This window comes from Oreochromis aureus, linkage group 4 (genome assembly GCF_013358895.1).
Source record: "Oreochromis aureus strain Israel breed Guangdong linkage group 4, ZZ_aureus, whole genome shotgun sequence".
In the NCBI taxonomy this organism is placed as follows: domain Eukaryota; kingdom Metazoa; phylum Chordata; class Actinopteri; order Cichliformes; family Cichlidae; genus Oreochromis; species Oreochromis aureus.
The window spans coordinates 1890019-1898387 of record NC_052945.1 but is presented as its reverse complement, the minus strand read 5'-3'; positions in this window follow the sequence as shown (position 1 = coordinate 1898387).

The following is an 8369-nucleotide window of genomic DNA, read 5'->3' as shown; positions in this document are numbered from 1 at the left end:
GAGGCGATGACGTCACAGCGACGCGACGAAGGCTTTTTTTTGGGGGGGGGGGTGACAATTTGCCCTGTAACACAATTATGATCTGTTCCTCCACAACATATTTTTCTATGCTTTAATAGCAGACAGCAGATTTCCAGACCATTTTCTTGGTTGAAACTTTCTTTATTCACACTACACCTCCAAAACCTTACCTCTATAAGTATATTCTAAATTTTTATTCAGTTTAACCTCATATAACAATCGGAGAATGCGGTGAGGCCTCCGGGCTTGGCTCCTGAAAATTACAACAGGAAATCCAGATCTTTCTGCCCACCCTCCCTCAGACATTGAAGTCTCAACGGATTCATTTAGACCATATATTATATATACTTCATATTAACAACATCATCGGAATACAAGAAATTATTGAGATCCAAACCCACAAAAAAATAATATATTCACAGATAAAGAACCAGAGAAACGTATTTCTCACAACCGTTTCTCAGGCAGGCACATTCAGACCCGTTGGCATATAAGTTTTCAATCTGTCTATCCAGATCCTCTCCATCCTCCTCCGCTGACCGACTGACCAACCCGGATTGGCCTGCAGGCCCATGATGCTCAGGGCCTCCTCTGTGTGTTCCCTAAAGTGGATGGCCACTGTGGAACGCGGCTCCCCTGCCTGTACGGCATACAGGTGTTGCTGCAAGCGCGCTCTCAGGCAGGCCCCAGTTTCCCCCACATAAATTAACCCACAACACCTACACTGTATTGCATAAACCACATTTTTTACCTCCAAGGAAAATCTTCCAGAGACCGCCCAAGAGGCCCCACTGTGTGGATTATTAATCATGTGTCTATGTCATACAGTGCTTGAGTGCATCAGGTGGTTCTCTTTCCCTCCCCCCCAGTTTGGCCCTAACCAAAAGGTCACCCAAGCTAGGATTTTTCCTAAAGGCCTTAATCAAACGTACCTCAAATACACGACCCCGAGTTTTCATGTCACCAAGGTTCTGTTGGACACCGGCAAGAAAAGGTTTGTAATTCTCATGGAACGTACTGACAAAAGGTAAAAGACTATCCCCTTCAACTTCATCCTCGATGGTGCTTGGATCGAGAGGAGTGCCCTTATCATCCTCCTCACGCGCGTTCGGAGTGCAGAGGTTCGAGAGTGGCAACAAATGCGTCCTACTTTGCCCTGAATTCCTAAATAAAGCAGAAGGAGCTTTTGTGCGTTCACGCGCCAAGTGGATTGAGGAGGGGGAAAGAAATTCCTCATATTTTTTTAATTTAGAAAAGAGCAGACAGAAAAGAAATTTTATATCTTCCCCGTTAATTGATGGCATTGAATGTGACGACCCTAAAATTTTGGAGAATGAAACTTATACATTCTATTCCAATTTATACTCCTCACAGTTCTCCCAAGCAGATTGTGATGCCTTTTTTGATCAAATAGATAATCTGATCCCTAAAATTGATGAATCATTTAAGGAATTTTGTGAATCTGACTTTAGAATCGAAGAGTTAGATGCATCTGTTAAGAAAATGGCGCTTAATAAATCCCTGGTCCAGATGGGCTTACAGTTAATTTCTTCCAATTTTTGGGGAAGACTTAAGGAAATTTTATTCAAAGCTATACTGGCCAGTATTGAAAAGGGAGAATTGATGTCTAGCATGAAACAAGGATTAATTACATTAATTCCTAAACCAACCAAAGATAAACGACAATTGGATAACTTAAGGCCCATAACTTTATTAAATACAGATTATAAAATTTTCTCTAGCTCAGTTGCAACAAGGCTTAAACAAGGGGTTTCAAGTATAATTAGTGAGACACAATCAGGGTTTTTGAAGGACAGGAACATTCATAATAATATCAGATTGGTTTTAGACTTACTGGACTACAATGATCTAATTAGTGATGACAGTTTTATTCTCTTCTTGGACTTTTATAAAGCTTTCGATTCGGTAGAACATCCTTTTATTTTAGAAACACTAACTCGATTTGGATTTGGGGATAAATTTAGGAAGATAATAGATATACTGTATAATGATATAAACAGCTCTGTGTCGTTAGGCTATGGCACTGGTAAAAGATTTAGTGTTAAAAGAGGAATTAGGCAAGGGTGTGGAAGCTCTCCGCTGTTATTCATAATGGTTGTGGAGATGCTCGCAATTCTAATTAAAAACAGCAGCGTTGCCAGAATTGAGATTATGGATAATCTTTTAATAATTAGTCAACTTGCAGATGACACTACTCTTTTCTTAAAAAATGAACATCAGATTCCCCTGGTAAAACAAATAATCAATACATTCTCAAAAGCTTCAGGCTTAAAATTAAATTTAAACAAATGTGAACTATTGGCGTTAAAGGAGTGTCATTCACAATTACTGTACGATATAAAGGTGAAGAAGGAGGTAAAATATTTGGGCATCACAATTTCAAAAGATCACAAAGTCTTAGAAAAAGTAAATATTTCAGATAATGTTGACAAATGTAAGACAATCTTAAATAAGTGGTTACAAAGAGACATCACAATTTTTGGAAGAATATTATTAACCAAAATGGATAGTTTATCTAGATTTATATATCCAGCTTACTCTTTATCAATATCAAATAAAGTTATTAAAACAATTAATAGCTTGAATTTTAATTTTATTTGGAGGAATAAGTGCCATTATATATCTAAAGATGATTTGGTTAAACCATACATTGAAGGTGGTGGAAACGCAATTGACTTTGATATAATGAATGGTGTCTTGAAACTTAAATGGTTAAAATCCTTCCTAAATAATCCACACTCCATCTGGTTTTTTATACCAAGTAAGGTCTTTAACACATTGGGGGGGTATCGATTTTCTCCTATAGTGTGACTTTGAAATTACTAAGCTACCTGTTAAACTCTCTGAATTCCATAAACAGGTCCTTCTTTATTGGAAAATGTTATTTAAACATAATTTCACTCCACATAATAGCCCAATTTGGAACAATAGATATATACTAATGAACAGAAAATCTATTTTTATTCAAGATTGGTTATCAAAAGGTGTTTGGGCAATTGCCCATTTTGTAGATAAGGAAGGACATGTTCTAGAACATCAAGATTTTTGCCAAAAGTTTAATATTCAATGTTCTAAAAGTAAATTTAATTGGGTTATAAAATCCATTCCACTGTCACTTAAAAACATAGTTGTAAATGATATAATATGTTCTGACATCTCCCCCAAGTTAAGGCAATTATATATAGATGATATTCGATTTTGTGATGTTAAATGCAATAATAAGTTTCTAAGATCTTCATTAAGGAGTCTTTATTCTCCAAATTTACTTAGACGTAATTACATATTAAAAGATTTCCAAAGGGAAGAAATTGAAAAAATAAGAATTGATTATATCACCTTCCCTATCCCTCCTAAAGCGAAAGAAGTCCAATTTAAAATTTTGAATAAAATTTACCCGACACATAGACTCCTTGGTGATAGATTCAAAATAGAAACTGGTAATTGTGTATTTTGTGAAACAGAAGAGGAGGATTTGGACCATCTATTCTTTTTGTGCAATTTTATACAAATATTTTGGTTGGATTTTCATACCTGGCTTTATTCCAGTGGGATTCAAATTACCCCATTTACCTTAAATATGATAATGTTTGGAGTGTTTTTGAAAGAAAAGAAAGCTAATTATGGTGTTAATGTGTTATTAATTTTGTGCAAGCAATTTATACATAAATGTCGTTTTTTTAAGACCAAACCAACACTAGCTTACTGGAAAAACGACTTAAAACTGTTGGTTAAATCTTTGACTTTAGTTAAAAAAAAAAGGCTGCTTTTTTTGTTTCCTTTGTAGAAGATTTTGATTTAGTGAGTTAATAATCTGTTAAATTATGTGACCCCATCTTTATATTTTCTTTTTCCTATGTATGAAAGTTAATATGTAAGGAAAGCTTATTCTCTGAATGTGTAATGTATGGTGCATTTTGTTTGTATGTTATCTTTACTAATAAAGTTTAAAAAAAACAAAAACAAAACTTTGCCCTGAATTCTAAGGATGGTCCGATGTATCCTTCATGTCCTACTATATCCCAGGATTCATTGCGGGTCATACAGGAGATTTGTTTCTGATAACGATGGTGGTCGAAGCAGGAGAGGAAAACACTTTCATATGTAAGTATATGAAAATCTGGTTGTACAAAAGTTAAATTGTCATAGCGGTCGTGTTGTTAAGCTTTGGGCATCTGCATAGACATGTTTCTTTTCTTTAAAATAACCGTAAACCAGCTTGTATCGGGGGTCCCGCGGTTTTTCATGTATTGCCACTTACATACAGCTAATTTTGATTTTTTCGAATTGGTGATATGTTGTGGGGAACAAAGACCAAACGGCTTAATTTATTAAAACGAGGAGAAAACGATCGCCTCTTCACTGGGGTGAAGAATTGGGCCGCTACGGCGTGGATGTTGTTAAGGGTTCAGATATTGAGGAGGAATCCAAAATAATGACCACTGATCTGGCTGGTGCAATTAGACGAAGATTTTAATGCATACACATGTGGAGTCCAACACTTGTGCAGATTCAATGTTGAACTGTCTTACAATAGTCAGAACAAAGACTTTATAGGGTTGGGGGTGATACTGCTCCCCCCCCTTCTGTTGCCAGGCAGACTCAATACAGCATACGTCAATCCAAAACCACAACTGTTCTGTTGACAACTTTTAACATAGTTTAAAAAAGAACATTGTCTTCGGCTCGAACCCAGGTGCTTCCCCCAGCTCGTCTTCGCTGTCGCTTATCTCTGGGACATCTGGTGTACTTCCTGGAACAGACTAACACGTACGCACCCCAACTTTGCAGTTATAGCAAAACATGATTAAACTCTTCCCTATATAAATGAGTCTACCTAATATGTGTGTGTATGTGGGTGTCAGCTTCTGCTGCCCTCTGTTTCACCCTTCACTTCATCAGCTAAACCTTGTAACCTTTCCACCAGACAGAAGGCCAGCACGTCCACAACTGAAACTGTGTGTGTGTATGTGTGTAATAATCTTGACTGATATATAAAATGTATAAAACAAATGTTTCAATCTAATACAACTACTTAAAGCTTAATCAAAAATATAAATGCATAATAAAATGACAAACCAACTCAGACTGCTTTCAGTTTCACCTCAGCAAGCCTTGCAGAAGTGTTTCCTGTCTCATTTTGGCACAGAGTATATTTCCTGTCCCTGCAGCTCAGTTTCTCACCCACTGAAGACTTCAGTGTAAGAATATAAAAACATTCAAAAGCCTTTAAAATTATAGATTCAACTCAACAGTTTAAAGTGGTTCTCGCTGGACTTGTAATAAAAGCTTACTTGGGTGCCAATATGTTTAAACATCTAAATGCAATATCAATATTCATAATTAATGGAATAGTAATAATGATCATAAAAATATCCACAAAAATATCTTTCTCCTCCCAATACTCCCTCTCTTGTGGTGGCCCTCGAAGAGGGTCACCACACTTTACTTATATCATTGCTCTGACCCTCTCTAGAAATGCCAGCTCCCCCCTAAGAACACTCCATGGGTAAAGTTAGGTTCTTCCTCGGTCCCTCTCTCGTGGAAATCAGGCCTCCTGCAAAGGAAACAAAACACCTTTTCCTCCTACGGCTTGCTAACTTACTCTGTTCCTCAATTGTTCTCTTTATTCAAACCTGATTCTACCTAATATTACTCAAAACATGAACCTCTATATATTATTCAACATTACTCATCATTTTGTAAAACTCTTAAAGCGCTGCTGCACGGAGCTCTCACCTAAAGTCGCCTTTCACAAGAAAAATCATCAAGAAAATCATTATAACTGAAAAAACAACCATTTTAATTAGCTAAATTCAAGCATACAATCAATTACTCCTAAATAAATTTCATGAATAAATCAATGTACACATCATATTCATATGAGTACGGTCCTATTAACCCTCATGCTGTACAGCAGCGGTCCCCAACCTTTTTGCGCCACAGACCGGTTTATGTCAGACACGGAGCCTTTAAGGTATCGTGGATAAATACAACCACATAAAATGATCCGACCAACACAAAAACTGTGGTATTTTGTAAATATAATAATAAACGTGAATGTACTGTGTAATTGTGTAACTTTATTAGCAGTGTCCTCCTGAAAATGCGTCAATATTGACAGTAACATCCTCCTCTCTGCCGCTTAATGCTCTCTGGTCGCTATGGTAACGTGTAAATATTTCTTTCAAAATAAGACACACAACTACAACAAGGGAAAGACTCAGGGAAACCGAGTTAACGATAAAACCCCTGAAAACCATAAATTTCACACCGGAGCCTTAACTCTGTGGCCCGGTACCAAACGACTCACGGACCGCTGCTGTACAGAACCTGTGATGTCCAGACGGTGTTCCTCTGGTGTTCTGCTGTGAAAACCTTTGGGCTTAGGGATTAACATAGTTGCCATGGTTTCCTTTCTTCTCTTATTTGTTGTGTGTGATCAGGACAATTCTGAGAGGATGGGCCTGCAGGGAAAGTCACCCCTTTCAGGCCAGAAGACATGAGATAACTTTAAAGAATACAAAGTACGTATGTGTGTTATCAAGAAGATAATTCTCAAGAACACAAGTTAATAAATGTGCAATTACTAAGAGTTGTTGTGGTGTTTTTATTTGCCTGCTGTCATTTTTGATTTCCTCTGCCTTTAGGATTGCAAGTATCCAGGCTCAGGAGAGGGGGTCAGTGGGAAGCCCACTGCTGCTACTTGGCCCTGGTTTGCCCTCATGGATGAGGTGATAGGACAGATGCCTTCCATTACGCCTCCTGTCCTAATTTCCTCTCTCCCTGAGGACACTCCAGGGCCAAGGACAGCAGTGGGTGACCAAAACGACAGCGATGACGAAGCGGCTCAGCCACCTACGACAAGGAGAAAGAGGAAAAGAGATCAGGGCTCGCAAAATCGCTAGCCAACGTCCCGGGGCTAGCGATTTTTCCAGTCGGGCTACCAAAATCTATCTCAGCCCTGCCCGTCGGGCTATCATAGGAAGGAAAATATATGTCCATGCTTTTGCATTCTTTCGAAAATGTAGCTGAGTAATTATGTCATTGGCATCGATGAGCCACTGTCAATATGTGACATATTGAAATCGCGTTTGAATTTGTGCTTGTTTTTTGCTTTCACTTTATGATCGCGAACGGTGTGTGTGAAGCGGCAGCACTGATTGGTGAGTGACAATTAATTGCGCACCAATTCCTCTGACATCGTCTTATCACTCATTAGCTACTATTCAAACCTGACAAGTGAAATCTCCCACAGCAAGCTTAAACATGTGAGAGGTCGATTGTGCAGAGAATCACTGACCGTTATGTAAGTACGTGTGTAAAAGCAGCAGGATTTACGCCGGTATTTTAGTTCTGCTGAGCCAAATAAGACAGGTCAGGGTGAAGAAGGGACAGCCAAATAAAAGCCGACCACAAAACGGAAAAGTTATGACAAATCAGACTATGAGGCAAAAAGAAAGCTCAGCTTTTTTGGTTTCATGGACAAAAGAATTTATGTGGCTGGAATATGACGAGCTAAATAACATGATGTTCTGCCGGGTGTGTCGTGAGTTTCATTTCATTTGAGTCGACAAGCGCCTTTGTAACTGGGACCAGTAATTTTAAGAAAGACCCCATCAGAACCCATGAGAAATGCAAGAAATGCATTATTGCCCAGTCTGCAGTATCTGTCCCAGAACAAACAGCAATTGCAAAAAACATACTAAAAATAAACCAAGCACAAGAAGAAGTCCTGAAAAATTTTTCAAAAGTATGTTGCAAAGAGTGAACCACCATTGTCAAAATGTAGCAGTCTTTGCAAACTTCAAAAAGCAAATGGCCTCGATCTTGGTTCCCCTCACCTCTTACCCGTGACTTCAGTGGAAATTTCAGATTCAGGATCTGACACAGACTGATTCATGTTCTACAGTTCTTACAAGTTCATAGAAATTTCTGTTCAATTAGAAACAAGTATTTGAGTTGATGACTGTGATTTTTATACAGTTGTTGTGATTTGTATTTTAACAACTTTCTGATTAATTTTTGTTTCCTTTACAATATTATACTTTAATGTATAATATTGTAAAGGAAACAAAACATTAAAAAATTGCTCTCTTTTTTATTCGGGCTACTTAAATTTATTTTGGGCTACCAAAAACTGAAGAGTGCCTGCCCGAAGGGCTACCAGAGATTTTGAAATTTTGCGAGCCCTGGAGATGATGAGCTGCTAGACCTCATCAGAGAGGACATGAAGCAGCAAAGAGAGGCTGAGGAGAGGAGAGCAGGGAGAGGACGGACAGACTGTTTTCACTTCTAGAAAGATTAGTTCCCAAATGAGTTATGTATTG